Genomic DNA, 17,460 nt, shown 5'->3' with positions numbered 1-17,460 from the left:
GAGTTCTAGTGTTCAGCAGCACAGTAGAGTGACTATAGTTAACTATAATTTATTGTATATTTCAAAATAATTAAAAGATAAAATTTTAAATAGGCCAGGCGCAGTAGCTCAAGCCTGTAATCCCAGCACTTTGGGAGGCCGAGGCGGGTGGATCACGAGGTCAAGAGATCGAGACCATCTTGGTCAATACGGTGAAACCCCGTCTCTACTAAAAAATATAAAAAATTAGCTGGGCATGGTGGCACGTGCCTGTGATCCCAGCTGCTCAGGAGGCTGAGGCAGTAGAATTGCCTGAACCCAGGAGGCGGAGGTTGCGGTGAGCCGATATTGCACCATTGCACTCCAGCCTGGGTAACGAGCGAAACTCTGTCTCAAAAAAAAAAATTTTTTTTTAATATTCCCAACATGGAGAAATGGCAAATGTTTGAGATGATAGATTATCCTAATCACATTTGAATATTACACATTGTATACATGTATTAAAATGTCACATGTACCCCATAAATATGATAATTATTATGTATCAATTTTTAAAACCAGGAAGAATTGAAGATAAAGAGTCATCCTGTGTTCACGGATTGGAGGAATAAGTACTGTTAAAACATACATACTACCCAAAGCAAACTACAAATTCAATGCAATCCTGATTAAAATCCCAGTGGCATTTGTTACAGAAACAGAAAAAAAATTCTAATATTTATAGAGGACCACAATAAAATACCAAATAGCCAATGCAATCTTGAGAAAGAAGAACAGAGCTGGAGGCATCACACATCTTGATTTCAAAATATATTAGAAAGCCACAGTAATCAAAACAGTATTGCACTGGCATAAAGACAGACACAAAGACCAATGAACCAGAAGAGAGAATCCAGAAATAAACCCTTACATATATAGTCAACTGATCTTCAACAAGGGTGTCAGTATCACACAGTGAGGAAAGAATAGTCTTTTCAACAAATGGTGTTGGAAAAACTGGATATTCACAAATAAAAAGAATGACATTGGACTCTTATCCTACATCATACACAAAAATAAACTCAAATTTATTAAAAACTAAATGTCAGATCTGAACCTATAAAAATCTTCAAAGAAATGATAGGAGAAAATCTTCTTAACATTGATCTTGGCAAATGATTCCTTAGATTTAACACCAAAAGCATAGGCAACTAAACTAAAAATAAACAAATGGGACCACATGAAACTAAAAAGCTTCTGCAAAAAAAAAAAAAAAAAAAAAAAGGAAACAATAAAATGAAAAGATAACCCACAGAATGGGAGAAAATATTTGCAAACCATTTATATGATAAGGGGTTAACATCTAAAATATATAAGGAACTCATAAAGCTCAATATCATTTAAAACAACACACACACACAAATAATCCAAGAACGTGAATAGACATTTTGCCAAAAAAGACAGACACGTGGCCAATAGGTACATGAAAATGTGGTAAACATCACTAATCATCAGGAAATGCAAATTAAAACTACCATGAGATATCACTTCACATCTGTTAGGGTGCCTATTATCAAAATGGTAAGATCAATATTGATGAGGATGTAAGGAAAAGGAAACCCTTGAGCACTGTTAGTGGATATGTAAATTGACACAGCCATTACAGAAAACGGTGTGGAGGTTCTTCAAAAAATTAAAAGCAGAAAAAAATTAAAAGATTTTTCTGCAATACCACTTCTGAGTATATATCCGAAGGAAACAAAGATCAGTTCTCAAGGAGAACATATCTGAATTCCCATGTTTTTTATGACATTATTCACAGAGATCAAGCTACGGAAGCAACATGTCTATTGATGAATAAATGGATAAATAAAACACATACATATATATTTTATGTACATTATATATGTATGTATATACATTTCATATACACATATAATGAAATATCATTCAGACATAAGAAAGAAGGAAATCTTACCAATCGTGACAACAGCATGGATAACCGGGATGGCATGACGCTAAGTAGAATAATCCAGTCAGAGAAAGACAAATACTTGTGTGTGGAATCTAAAAAGAACAAAAAAGGTCAAACTCATAGAAAGTGGAAGTAGAATGGTGGTTGTCAAGGGCTAGGGAGAGGGGAAAGGGAGGAGAAGTTGGCTAGGTGGTACAAACCTGCAGTTATAAGCATGTTCTGAGTATCTAATGTACAATATAACTATAGCTAATAATACTGCATAGTATACTTGAAATTTGCTGAAAGTGTGGACCTTAAGTGTGTCCTCACATTTTTAAAAAAGCAGTTATGTGAGGTGATAACTTGAGTGTGATCATCATTTTGCAATATACATCAAATCATCATGTTGTACAGTTTAAACATATAAAATTTTATTTGTCGGTTATACTTCAATAAAGGGGAAAAAAAGAAAAAGTAGGCAGATTTTCCAGGCCTAGTTTGATCACATAAATTTTTTTTTTTTTTTTTTTGAGACACAATCTCTCACTGTTGCCTGGGCTGGAGTGCAGTGGCACGATCTCAGCTCACTGCAACCTCTACCTCCCAGGTTCAAGTGATTCTCCTGCCTCAGCCTCCTGAGTAGCTGGGATTACAAGTGTCCAGCACCGCACCCGACTAATTTTTGTACATTTTTAGAGATGGGGGTTTTTTTGTATTTTTAGTAGAGATGGCATTTAGTAGAGACCAGATGTTGGCCAGGCTGGTCTCGAGCTACTGACCTCAGGTGGTCCACCCACCTCAGCCTCCCAAAGAAAGTGCTGGTATTACAGGTGTGAGCCATCGTGCCAAGCCCAATAAACCCTTTTCAAATCAAAGTTTTCTCAGGCTGGTAGTAGAAAAAGATATTCGGATAGAGCTAAAGAATGAGAAATATTTGATGTGAGGGAGGTTCTCTGTTCCTTAGATGAAGAGGGCCATGGGTCAAGGGTCCATGAGTGGCCTCAAGACCTGCACATAGTCCACAGCCAACGAGCAGCAAGAAAATGAGGACTTCATTCCTTACAGCCACGAGGAGTAAAATTCTTCCAAAAACCTCAATGAACCTAAAAGTGAATTCTCCAAATAAAAGTTGGATCCTCCTAATAAGAGCCCATTTTTGCTTGAAAGATGCTAAGGAAAAAACCCCATCAAGCCCATGTGGACCAACAGAACTATGAGGTAATAAATGGGTATTTTCAGAAGTCACGTAAGTTTGTGGTAGTATGTTACACCACAATGGAAAACTAATGCACCTCTTTTGCAAAGCAAATGTTTACACTTTTGCCTATCTTGTTTTAACTGGGTTATCTTTTAATTATTTAATTGTAACTTTTAAAATATATCTACATATTTAATTTTAATTTTTAATTTTTGTGAGTACGTAGTAGGTGGATACCTTTATGGGGTACATGGGATGTTTTGATATGAGCATACAATGCATAATAAACACATCATGAAAAATTCATCCCTTTAAGCGCTGATCCTTCATATTACAAACAAAATAACTATACTCTTACTTATTTTTAAATATACAACAAAACTATTAAATTATTGACTACAATCGCCCATTGTGCTATCAAATACTAGGTCTTGTTCATTCTTTCTATTACTTTTTAAAAATATATATTATACATATGTTATTTGTCAGCTATATGTATTGAGAACATTTTTTGCCCACTGGTGGCTTGCTCTTTCATTTCCTTAGCAATGTTTTTAAGGAATATTTTAATTTTGATCAGTTAAAAGTATCAATTTTTATTTGTTCATTTAATATCTTAGTGCATTGACTTTCCTCGCTAAGAAATTTTTGTCTAGCCTAAGACATAAATATATTTTTCTACATTTATTTCTAGTAATCATATGGCCATAGTTTTGTGTTGCTTCTATGTTCTACTTTTGGTTTACTTTTGTGTAAGGTATAAGGTAGATATTGAGGCTCATTTTCTCATTTTTTTTGTGTGTGTGGATAAATTTTATTTTTGGAAAAACAGTCTGTTCCCCCACTGAATTACCTTGGCATCTTTGTTGAAAATAACTTGAGCATACATGTAAAGCTCCTCTTGAACTTTCTGTTCTATACCATTTATCCATGTCTATCCTTTTTCCTTTACTATTCTTCTTCTTCTTTTTTTTTTTTTTTTTTTTTTGAGATGGAGTTTTGCTCTTGTTACCCAAGCTGGAGTGCATTGGCACAATCTCGGCTCACCGCAACCTCCACCTCCTGGGCTCAGGCAATTCTCCTGCCTCAGCCTCCTGAGTAGCTGGGATTACAGGAACGCGCCACCATGCCCAGCTAATTTTTTGTATTTTTAGTAGAGACGGGGTTTCACCATGTTGACCTGGATGGTCTCAATCTCTTGACCTTGTGATCCACCCGCCTCGGCCTCCCAATATTCTTCTTTATTACTGTAGATTTTTAGTAAATTTTGAAATAATGTAGAATAAATTATCCAATAGTCTTCAAGAATACTTGAGTTATTCAATGCACCTTTCACTTCTGTGTAAATTTTGAAGTTAATTAGCTTGTCAATTTCTACAAAATTCTACCAGTATTTTGAGTATGATTGTGTTGAATCTATAGATCAGTTTAAGGAGATTTATATCTTAACACTGAGTCTTCTAATCCATGAATGCAACATGTCACTCTATTTAGCTAGGTCTTCCTTTAAATTTCAGCTATGTTTTGAACTTTGTTCAGTGTATATATCCTGAATATAACATAGCTCACTAAATCTATCTCAAAATATTTTGTGATTTTGATGGTATGTATTTTTAAATATTATTTTCTAATTGTTCATTACTAGTGTGGAAATGTCTTTGTATCTTGCAACATTGCTAACTTCACTCATAAATTCTAGTACTTCTGTAGATTCCTTAAGATTTTCTATGTTCATGATGGTATCATCTACAAATAAAGACAGCTTTCCTTCTTTTCCAACAGTATTTGTTTTTCTTTCTTGTATTATTGTACTAGGTATCACTTCCAGTATGATGCTGAATAGGAATAATTAGAGTGGACATCATTGACTTGGTCTCAGTATGAGAGGTAAAAGGATTCAGTTTTTGACTATTAAATATGATATTATGGGTACGATTTTTGTCATATCAGAGACATTTCCTGTTATTCATAGTTTGCTGAAAGAGTTTATTATGAACTGTTGTTGAATTTTGTAAAAAATTTTTCTGCATATATTGTGATGACCATAAGCTTTTTCTCCTTTATTCTGTCAATAGACAAAAATTGTTTGATTGTTGAATATTAAACCAACCTTGAATTCCAGGGATATGTTTCCCTGGTCATGACATCATCTTTGTTTTATATATTCCTGGATTCAATTTATTTATATCTTATTTATAATTTCTTCATCCGTCTTTAAGAAGGACATTCATTTTCTTTTCTTTCTTTCTTTTTTGATGTTTAGGGATTGTTTTTTGATTGTTTTTCAACAATGTCTTCATTTGAATTTGATATTAGGATTCTGCCAGTCTCAGAAAATAAATTATAGTATACTGAAGAGGTATCTGCACTCCCAGGTTTATTATTATAACACTATTTACAATAACCAAGATATAGAAGAAACCCGAATGCCCATCAACAGATGAATAAAGAACATTTGGTACATGTAAAAATGGAATGCTATTCAGCCATAAAAAAGAATGAAATCTGTTCGTTTGCAGCAACATAGGTGAGCCTGGAGGACCTTATCTGAAATGAAATAAGTCAGGCATAGAAAGATAAATACTGTTCTCATTCATATGTGGGAGCTAAAAACAAGTTGCAATCATAGAAGTAGAGAGAAGAATTGTGGTTACTAGAGGTTGGGAAAGGTAGTTGTGGGGAGAAATAGGGAAAGGTTGGTTAAAAGATACAAAGTTACAGCTAGATAGGAGGAATAAGTCCTAGCATTTGATAGCACTGTAGGATGAATGTAGTTTGACATAGTTAATTTTGTTTTATATTTTCAAAAAGATTTTGAAAGTTCCTTATACCAAGAAATGATAAACATTTAAGGTGGTGGATATGCTAATTACCCTGATTTGATCATTATCCATTATATATATCATTATATGCATTTATCATTCAGTATCCCATAAATACCTATAATCCTTACATGTCAAGTAAAAAGGAAAAAAAATGAGAGACATTACCAGATGTGAACAAAAAAAAGAGGGAGAAAGTTTTTCATGCACTGCCAGTGTTCAAAGGCCACAGGCTAAGAATATTCTTTGGGCCAAGAGCTAATCATTAGTTTCAGTGAAGACACTATCTGTTTGTTAAAGACAGCCAATCTCTGACAGCCAAGGCAGCTCATAGGCAGAGTAGAAACCTGAAAAATGCTACATCTGCTCAACAAAACTTATCAGGGCATATTTCTCTCATGCTTCTCCACCTGCGCATACATTTCTCCAAAGCTATTCCACAGAATTACCCTTAACATTTGAGAACAAATGTATATCTTCATGAACCCGGCAGTTTAATCCAAAGAAACCCAACTCAAGACCAGTATTTCTTATCATCTTGTGTTTCAACTTAAAAATAGATATAAATTTTGCCCTTTACCTTCTAACCCCACCCCTACCACCAATAAAGAGCCATGTCCATTTTCTAAATCAGAATTTTGTAGCATCTGACATTCTGCCTGAATGCAATAAATATTCATTCAATTACTAAATTATACATCCAAGTTGACTTTAATAGAGAGAGATATACCTTCCTATATCTTCAAGTAAAATCAGTGCACCAGGAATATATTTCATGATTACTCTGTTGTGTCAACTATCAAAGTCACATATCCCAGTTTAGAAACATGGTGGTATAATGATCTCATAACTGATTATTTACCATGATAACTACCAGACATACTTTTAAATACAGGCAATGGTGCAGGATCATGATGCCAAATATAGTTCTTGGGCCAAGGTAAATATAATTTAACCTTGATCTTTGTTTCCTTACTGAGTTAGCTATGCACTAGTGAAATATTCATTTAAACAGTCAAAATCAAACTTTTCACCACACAAGTGGTTAGTGCCTATCTTCCTTCTTCAGATTGTTTCAGCTATTTCTTTGCCCAGACTCTGAAGAAGAATGCAGAAGCAATCATCCTTATCACTTAGGTAAACATTTACAGAGTTGGGAAATGACACAATTATATGGATAACCTGGTTGGAGAAGGAGCCAGAAAGGAAGAGTAAAAAACCTTCCTATCTTTGTGATTCTACTTGGAAGGCACAAGGATTTACTACGTTATTCATGAAAAATAACAATAATAACAGGTAATTTGAGCAATTACTCGGGCAAAGCACTAGGCAGGCAAACCATCTTACCCAATCTTACTTCTATGCTATAAACTAAGTTTTTAATAATCCCTATGACACTGGTGAAGAAACTAACAAAAAGATAAATAATTACATTCTTCTCCACCCCCACCACCAACCTAGTGGCACTGGAGATATGATCAGATTTTTTCCTGCTGCCCTCCAGGAGCAAGGAGCATAGAGAACATTATGGAGGGAGGATAAATAGGCAGGTAATAGAATATGTCTGCTTTACAAATACAGTGAGGGTTAGACATTATTTTGGAGGGCAATAGGAAAAACCTTAAATATTGATATTGGTCAAGAAGAATGTCTATATATCTTTAGGACTTTGGTAAAATCTAAACTTTTTTCTGAAATAAAAATCATATTAGAGTGCCTTGGTGGCATAATAAAATTTAATCTACTTATAGTCTATTTCTTCTTTCCCTCTGTCTCTTTCCCTGCTCCTGAACTAATTCCACCTCCCAGCTCTTCTATGTATTGCACTGGTACCTCCGACTTAAAGCCTTGCTTGGAGTCATTCTTAAACTCATCACTCATTGCCTCTTACTCTGTCCCCTTCCATTCTAACACAAATATTCAATCATTTATGTTACACTCAGCAATGACTGGCCTCCACCTCTTCTTTTCCTTTCTGTCTTTTTCTTCTTTAGATTAGTTATTGTATTAGTAATGTTATTGTATCATTAGTTATTGTATCAATTAGTTATTAGATCAATCATTAATTATTCTATCGATCTTCTAATTGGCCTCTCCCACCTGAATCATTATACACATATATATCATATAAATCTTTCCAGAAAACATGTCCAATTACAGCTTTATCACACACACAAACCTCTCATGACTCACTGATGTTGTCACTCTGTCATTTAACGTCTTCACAAAGCTTGCCCCATCTTCACTGATTCCTTATATTCCAACCAAACTCTACCACTTACAGCCCCAGCACACCCCTGCTCTAACTACTTCCATGTCCTTACTTAGTCTCATCCAACTGCCTAAATAGTCCTTTTCTACTTTTTCCCGAAGAATTCTGACCTGTTTCAACACTCTTCCCAGATATCTCATTTTCTGTGTCCCTAACTCTGAAACTAGCAGTGTCTGCCACACATACTAGATATTAAATTGGTGCTAAAACCCTTTCTTCCTGTAACTGCAGTAGCAGCACCACCTTCAATGTGGCTTTTGCACTGTTTCCCCCACTTGGAATAGGCTCCAGTTCCAGCAGCAGAATCCTCACCAAATAAAGAGAGCCTAGAGGCAGCAGTCTCAGTGGCTGCTACTCCTTCCTTCTCTTTTCCCTTCAAGCGCAAAGCACTGACTACCCAGAGGACAAAGGAGAAGAAGCCAGCAGGCTGAAATCAAGCAAGCCTACACCTCAGCTCCCACTGCCCCAGAGCAACTTCCATGGAAAACTTGGTAGTGTTCCATCCATAACTCCTTAGAATGGGAGCAGAGATTCAAGAGAACTATCCAGGTTTAGAGTAACGAGCTGTGTTTCCGGAGAGATATCAGTAAGGACACTTGTAGATGTGAGCCCAGCAAGATCCTGAGCTGGACAGATTGTTTTTAAAGCAATGAATTTTCTTCTAAATCATGCAATAGTTAACATGAGTCAAGAAATATAAACTAGAGAGCAGTTTTCCTTAAAGATGACAGTTTGTGGGAATGAAAGATATTCACTTATACAAAATAAAAAGCATAATTAAGATGTGTATCTCTATTATTATGTCTTATAATTTTGGAAGCACCAACTCATACACATGCCTTTAATACCTAATATTCAAAGTTTCTATTGAGGATGTGATTACAGATGAACTTCCTTAGGAAATGCTATAAAAGGACATAAGGTTAAAGTAAAAAAAATAACAAAAAAACATGATGTGGTTCCTGGAATAGCAGATCACAGAGACGAATCTGGGAACCAGATCCTGAGGGCATTTAATACGCTTAGATAAGCACTAGAGATTACAGCAGTTTGGTCACGTAATAACAATTTTTTATTCTATTGCAACTGTAAACCATTTAAACAGTGCATTTCCTTCTCTAATAATTCATTTGGGAAAACAGATACTGGTCTTAAGGCAGAGTAAGTACAGTTCATTAGATCTTGATGAAAATAAAGTAGTGAAAATCAACAGGTGTATGTTCTTGGTTTCATCATCCACAAACCTCAGAAATTATTATTATTATTATTATTATTATTAAAACAAAGAGTATCAAGACTTGGGTTAATGTATTATTTTCACAAATATTTACGGAGGGCCCACCATGTGACTCACATGTGGTAGAAGAAAATAGCATTAAACAACGTAGACATACCTCTTGTCTTTCTAGAACCTTAAATCTAACAAGGGAGAAAACCATTAAATAAATAATAACAAAGACTTCTAAAATTAAAATCGTGGTAAGTACTATAAAGGGAAAATACAGAATGGGATGAGATTATATTATTGCAAGACTAAGTCTAGTTAGAGAAGTCTCCCTATAGAAATGACATTGAAGCTGCAGCTTGGAGGATGAGGAGCAAGCCAGGTGAAGGCTAAGAAGGCTTTGGGAAGATACCCATGTTCTAAGCCAAAAGAACACATGGTACCTTTGAGGCACCACTAAAAGGCCAATAGTTGAAGTATTATTAGTGCAAGGAAAAGTGAGGTATTATGAGACAGAACAGTTAGGGCCTTGGTCATAACAAAGACCTTGGATTTTATTCTAAGGTCAATAGACAGGTGAACATTTAAATAGTTTACTTTTTTTTCTATTTTGCATAAGCCTATATAGATATCTTTTACACTCATCTACTTTGTGTTGAATTATTCTTTGACACATTACTATGAATAGACTTACTGATTAAATGGTAGAAATGACTTTACTGCCCATACTATATGTTAATACAGTTAAAAGTTTTTAGAAGCAAAAGCAATGAAAGCAACAGCATATTACTTACCTACCTGTAAGGGTCAGCATTACGATTTTCCTCATGTACTTTCTGCTGATTTATTAAGTATATTAATCAGTACAATACTCTCTCAGAGACCCCAAAAGTCTTATTTATATTATAGATCAAGGTTTATGTTTCTGATGAACAGCTGGCTTCCTTCATGTGACTCGAGGCCTGAGGTTTCCCACAGCTGGTGGCTCTGCTATCCCCTCAGACAGTCATTCCCAAGCTTTGCTGCACATTAGATTTACTTGGGAGCTTTTAAGATTTTTGATGTCAAGATTACATCCCATATGATTTAAATTAGAATGTCTGGGGCATGGTAGTAAGGCATTCAGACAATGATTGGGAAAAGAGAGTGTGAAAAAGGCACAGTCTCCCTAAACACCTGGTCTTAGAAGGGACACATATTCTGTTGCGTAGAGCTAGGTACACAGTCATGCCTATCTGTAAATGGGGCTAGAAAATGTAATCTAGCTGTATGCCCAAAAGACAAGGGAACAGCTAAAGGCCTTTGTCTCAGAAACTATTAAAAGACCTAACATGGCCAGATGTGGTGGCTCACACCTGTAATCCCAGCACATTGGGAGGCCAAGGCGGGTGGATCACCTGAGATCAAGAGTTCCATACCAACCTGACCAACATGGAGAAACTCCGTCTCTACTAAAAATACAAAAATTTGCTGGGCATGGAGGTTGCAGTGAGCTGAGATTGCACCACTGCACTACAGCCTGGACAACAAGAGCGAGACTCTGTCTCAAAAAAAAAAGGAAAAAAAGCTCACGTATTGCTGTTAACTTTGTTTCATTTTTAAAAATGACTGTTAAATGTGACTTTTCCATTTTTTTCAAATATTCGAAATTATTTTAATATTTTAATTTTGTTGGGCTTAGTGTCTAGAAGATCAGATGTGAATGTAGAATTTTATATTAGCTTATATAAAGTTGGTGCTCAAAAATGTTGGGTGATGATCTTTTGATATGTGAAGCTGTTTATTTAATATCAAGGATGAATTTTGAAGTGGGGACCATTGATTTTGATAGAGAACCAGATCTCTGACATTTACTTCTCTGTGTAAGCAGTGCATGGGTGCCACTAGGTTTTCAAAAATTTATTTGAAATAAGCTATTAAAATAGAAGCTTCGGCTGAGACTAACAGGTATCATATATCAAACTGAGCCAGAATACCCTGTAGGTCTTAAAATCTCCTTGCCCACAAGGGCAAAGAAAGAGTCAAGAATTAGCATGCAGAAGATGATGTTTGAAGGGGACTTTCGGAAAAGAGTCTTTAAATAGAGCTCTCCCAAAAGAGAAGAGTCAGGGAGGTTTCCTCCTAACCCCATGTTGTGAGAGAGGGGACTTAAGGAGATCAGTTTGTGAGCTTAATACATGTCTCCTGCAGTTGGAAAGACAAAGTGGACAATATTGCATCATGCCTGATAAACTTAAAGGACGAGAGGCTAGCTCAGGAGGTGAAGTTTGGGAAGTGCTATAACTTCACTCCCATCTTTTGTGCTTGTTCCACTACGTGTGTGACCATCTCCCACCCAGCCAGATGCGGAGGGAGGGCGGCCCAGTCGGTGACTGGTATTTCTGAGATCTACTGTCTTAAAGTCTAAAGAAAAACTTTTGTTTTTACATTTCATTACAAGTTTTTTCAGTCTTCTTCATTTTCTCAAGTCTCTGAAAACTCTGAAAGCAACACTTCAGACTTTCGGGTATTTTTACACAAGATTAAAATAAGATAAAGTGAAAGTTCTTGGCAAACTGTAAAATGCCATAAAATTGTAAGACATTAGTATTATTGTGATTATTGTGCGCTTATTTATCATATGTACTTACTGCACTGAAAAGATCCCTTCTCAAAACACAATATACGCATATGTGACCATATCTTAACCAGGCTCCATTTGTTTGAAGCTTTCTTAAATTTAGTCTCTAGTGAAGATGTCATGGGCTTAAACTTGGCAAGGAAAGTAAAAAGTATTTAAAAAAAAATTACGTTCACTTAAAAATTTTCCACAATTTTCCTTCTCTTTCCATCTCTCCCTCAATTTTGTGTTTCTCTGGAAAAACACCAGGGAAAATATTTCAAGGAATTATTTTAAAAGACAAAGAGGAAGTTAAATGGAGTAAGATCTCTCTTACTCCGTTTAAGAAAACAGTAAATAGAACAATGGACATAACCCATGTCTGAAAACTGACATATTAATTATAAAGGTGAGGATCTGAGAACTCTCCTCATTAGAAAACAGAAGCAATAACAGTAAAACCTAGTCAAAGGATGGGAAAATATGCAAAACATTTTTTCCAAATGTGTTAGTCTCTTCTGTGTGTGTGTGTGTGTGTGTGTGTGAGAGAGTCTCTTTTTATTCTTTCAGAACTCTCTTTCAGAGTTAAGTATTGCTGTTTATAGGTGATGAAATGCATAAAAACCCATTTCAAATGCTGGTACTACTTTGAGCATGGTCTTTCCCTTTACTTAAAGTTGGAATTAAGACTTTTGATTTATATTCCAGACCCAGAAGTAGTTTTCACTGTAGAAGTTATCTGAAAATAGTCTATGCTTTCTACTAGTGATCTATATCCAGATTCTTAAGATTGTCTCAGAATACTACAGAATGATTTACTTTAAATGTGTATTAAACTAGGAATGCTTCTTAGTTTAATACATATTTAATGCATTTAAATTCATTTAAATGAGTTTTATTTTTGGACTCACAAAAATGATGTGGCTAAAACCAGTTAGATAATGTTTAAAACCTCTTTGTCCACAAGGGCAGAGAAAAAGTCAAGAATTAGCATGCAGAAGATGATTTTTGAAGGGAAGTTTTGAGGAAGAGTCTTTAAACAGAGCTCTCCCAAAGGGGAAGAGTCAGGGAAGTTTCCTCCTAACTCCATGTCTTGAGAGAGGGGACATAAGGAGATCTGTTTGTGAGCTTAATATGTGTTTACTACCTACATGACATACTTTTTACTTTTTCTTAAAATGCCTCTGCTCCAAGCAAATCAATATCAAAACAAATGAAGTGGCCAGGTGCAGTGGCTCATGCCTATAATCCCAGCACTTTGGGAGGCCGAAGTGGGCAGATCACCAGCCTGGCCAACATGGTGAAACCCCATCTCTTCTAAAAATACAAAAATTAGCCGGGCATGGTGGCAGGTGCCTGTAATTCCAGCTACTCCAGAGGCTGAGGCAGGAGAATTGCCAGAACCCAGGAGACAGAGGTTGCAGTGAGCTGAGATCATCCTACTGCACTCCAGCATGTGAGACAGAGCCAGACTCCATCTTAGGAAAAAAAAAAATGAAATGCTCCAGATGACATTAGTTCCACTGGTCTAAGTCCTGGTGCTGTGTGGATGACAAGAAGCAGCCAGTTTTGTGACAGATAATAGATTCAAAGTAGTTGCCAAATTTGTTAACACTTTTCCATTTTTTTTTTTTTTTTTTTTTTTAGAGACGGAGTTTCGCTCTTGTTACCCAGGCTGGAGTGCAATGGCGCGATCTCGGCTCACTGCAGCCTCTGCCTCCTGGGTTCAGGCAATTCTCCTGCCTCAGCCTCCCGAGTAGCTGAGATTATAGGCACGCGCCACCATGCCCAGCTAATTTTTTGTATTTTTAGTAGAGACGGGGTTTCACCATGTTGACCAGGATGGTCTCGATCTCTTGACCTCGTGATCCACCCGCCTCGGCCTCCCAAAGTGCTGGGATTACAGGCTTGAGCCACCAGGTTCGGCCAACACTTTTCCACTTTTAAGCCATCCTTAAAGAAAATTATATATGGGGTCACATAATCCTCACATTAGGCCAGGAATACTTCCATGCCATCTGGATGCATCTTTTCACCAATAGAGAGAACTGGTAGCTTTTGAAATTAGCGAGGATGTGGTTGATTTGTTCTACAGCCTACAATAAAAGATTTGTACTCTAGCAGTATCTGTTCAAGTTTGTCTTTGATTTCATGTACTCTTTGGTATAGTTCTTGTAGGCTTCTTTTGTGAAGCAAGTTTCCTGCAAGTGATGACTCATGATGACAGCAACACCAGTGATTACCATGCTTCCAGTATGTTAGCCCTTAGGACCTTCAGCAAAGACATTGCCATTAATGAGTGAGTCATTGATGTTACCCTCTGTCTCAATTACCATCTTCCCCTTCACCTCCAAGCATAGCCCGCAGTGAGCTCCTAGATTTTACAAATGTAAGATAACGTCTTGTTATAGCTGATGAGATCCTGGTAGATAATCATGATGGTAGCTGGAGGGAGACTACAAAGGTTCTAACTTAGCAGGAGCCCTGAGCTCCCTTACGGTAAGTACAGTGCAGCCAGAGAGGGACTGGGGGGAAAGTGGGGAAATGTACAAGCAAATTTAACACTGCAGGAAATTTACTTTTACTGGGAAAGATAAAAATAATGTTTTCACTGATTTTACACATGTTGGTGATAAAAGTCTCCTTCTTAAAAAGAAAAAGAAAAACTTCCCCAGGCTCCGTGGCTCATGCCTGTAATCCCAGCACTTTGGGATGGGAGGATCGCTTGAGCTCAAGTGTTCAAGACCAGCCTCAGCAACATGGTAAAATTCTGTCTCTGCAAAAAATACAAAGGAAAAGAAAAAGGGAAGAAACACTTAAAGTAAAAATAACTGTAAATTCATGCAGTCTAACAATGTTTGATAGTGTTGTCCAGCAATTAGATGCATCTACGCTTTTATCCACTCGAATACCTGTTCAGCTCAGGCCCAAATTTAAAAGATAAGAAAATTAGGGCTCCTAGCAATTAACAAGTTGATCAACTTCATACTGCTAGCATAAGGTCGAGTTGGGATTCAAACCGAGAATCTTAGTCTCCTTTCCTAGTACTAGAAACAAGAACAGGGACCCTAATGCAGAAGGACATTCTCTTGCACAGAATATCTTAACATGGAACTGTATGGAAAGAAAGAAGACAGTATGGGATACCCTTCCTGTTAGACCCTCTAGGAAGCAGATGCCAACATGAGTTAAGAGTGCAAACAGTTTAGAGCTTTCAAGCCATGACATGAACATGACAAGGTTTCTGTCAACCCAACAGGGAGCTCCAGAGCAGTATGTCCCATGTTAAGCCCTTGTTTGTATCACCTTGTAACACTGCTTTGCTCAGTCACTGGCCATAGGGCCACACTGCGAAGAACTTGACCTCTATTCAACAGCTAAGGCAGATCCTAAGAGAGCCAATTGTGGGAGACTATCAGCTACTGTATTCCTCATAGCTGGGTAGAAAGCCCTCTTGAAGGGAGATATGAGCAGTACATCTCAGTATCTGCCACAGACACACAGAACTTGGATGAATCAAGGAAAGAAAAAAAGAGAAATCATTCTTCTGACCCTATGTAGATAACCCTCATTCCCTGAGATGCAGTACTTCAAATTTAAGAAAAAAGTTACAGAAACAACTATTTAAGAAAAAAAGATCTGCAATCCTAGTTACTCCTCAAACAATATAACCCCCAGAAGTTCTTCCCAAATAACTTTGTGAATATCCAGTGGATGTCTCACAAGAGTTCTAACAACATGCTGTTGACTACCATGGGGGAATCTACCAATTTTCTTATCTCCTAATCTAGATCATAATGTGTGTAACTGCTCCTAAGAGTGCCAGCTATGCCAAACCATTGGCAGTTTCACTTCCCAGACACTACCCCAGAGGATGCTAAGTTACCCAAGACTGAGGGTTCTGACTTCTAGTCAGGGGTTCTGATGTTTTATATCCAGAGACTAGAAGCCACTGAAACCAGCATTTCATCATTATCCATATCAATAATGCAACTCATCAACATTGCTAACTTTCTGTTCCTGTATCACCAACACCGTCACTTCTAAGAGGACTCAATGTCTCATGAAGGTTATAGAACAACAGCTTTTTGAGGTTTTACTTACTTTTTTGTTGCAGCTTTCTTGCTCTCAGATTGAGAATGGCTGGTCTAATTGATCATTTAAATGACAGTAATGTATTAGACTTCTCCAAGTGTCTGTACTTCTACTTTCTTTTTTTTTAATAGAATGAATTCTTTCTTAGTAGAAAAACAGACTGTTGTGTTGGTTCTCCTGGTATTTCAGATTTATGCAGATATTCTTATATCCTAGGGTGGTCACGGCTTCAGTATCATGAGATACCTGCTACATTTGCCTAAGAGTTTTCTCTGATTTCTAAGGAATGGGAAATTAATATCAGAAATTAACTTAATAGTTGATACTTTTTATATAGCATAATAATAACTATCTCTATAAGACATGGGCTACAATTATCACTGACAGTGTAAATAGAGTTATTCTCAACAAATCCTTTTCCTGTCTTCAAAAAGCATTAAGGAACTCTTCATGGCAGGATGGTAGGCCCCACATGGCCATTATTGCTATAAGTCTGTTTCCCAACTGAGCGGAATCAACATATAACACTCCTTATAAATAGTCTTGAGGCTTCTCTCTGAGTTTACGTATTACACTAATACCACCCTAGAATGTTTTCAGTCCAGCAACCTACATTTAAGAAAGTCAAAATCATGCTTTGTATTTTGGAACTACAACTTAAAGAGATCAGTATTGGTCTTGAAGTTTGTATTTTCTTACAGGAAGACTAATTAATTCTTGCATAGCTTTATATGAACTATTACTATGAGGACAATGTTAATTTTCACTATTTGAAGCGGCAATATTGTGTCAGTACTTTTAGGATAGCAATATAGAAAAAAAATCAGAATTCAAGACTTTATTCCTCTTTTCATTCATTTACAGGAATTTTCAGTTTTTTTGGAATAAAATGAAAACCAAGGAAAGCCATTTTCAGTTGTTCAGTTTAGATTTCTAGAAAAAGAAATCATATATTATTTTCCAGGAAAAAAGAGAGTCTTCCCTTGACAATTCCTCTTATGCTACTGAAATGAAATACATCTGTAGGCCACAGAGCACACAAATATGTTCACCTCATCCTCTGGCTACAGTGGTGATGTGTTCTTCCTGTTTATCTTACTTGAGGATATCAACTTTTCTCTACTTCCATTCTCAGAACTCTGTAATCTCACAGTGTTCTCTACACCCTCTCTCCAGCATTCCCCCATCACTGATCTCAACAATCAGGGCCATTCAGGGTTCACTTAAGACTGCCAGGGTCCAAACCAAGACTAGCAGGATAAGAATCTTACTTCCAGTTTGAATTTGAACACCTTCCCCCAGAAAAAAACTCATTTGAAAGAGACATGAGACCA

The 17,460-nt window shown here is 36.6% G+C and overlaps 1 protein-coding gene across 10 annotated transcripts in view; it reads right to left on the bottom strand.

The window, feature by feature from the left end:
• ABCC9 (ATP binding cassette subfamily C member 9) overlaps positions 1 to 17,460 on the bottom strand; it is a 249,344-nt gene that overhangs the window by 170,667 nt on the left and 61,217 nt on the right. For all 10 annotated transcript variants that reach the window (XM_078336069.1, XM_078336077.1, XM_078336076.1 and 7 more), the window contains one exon: positions 1,937 to 2,025. The gene's annotated coding sequence lies outside the window, so the exon portion shown is untranslated. The remainder of the gene's footprint in view (positions 1 to 1,936; positions 2,026 to 17,460) is intronic.

This window comes from Callithrix jacchus, chromosome 9 (genome assembly GCF_049354715.1).
Source record: "Callithrix jacchus isolate 240 chromosome 9, calJac240_pri, whole genome shotgun sequence".
Taxonomy (NCBI): Eukaryota; Metazoa; Chordata; class Mammalia; order Primates; family Cebidae; genus Callithrix; species Callithrix jacchus.
This window is presented reverse-complemented; position numbering and strand designations above follow the sequence as displayed.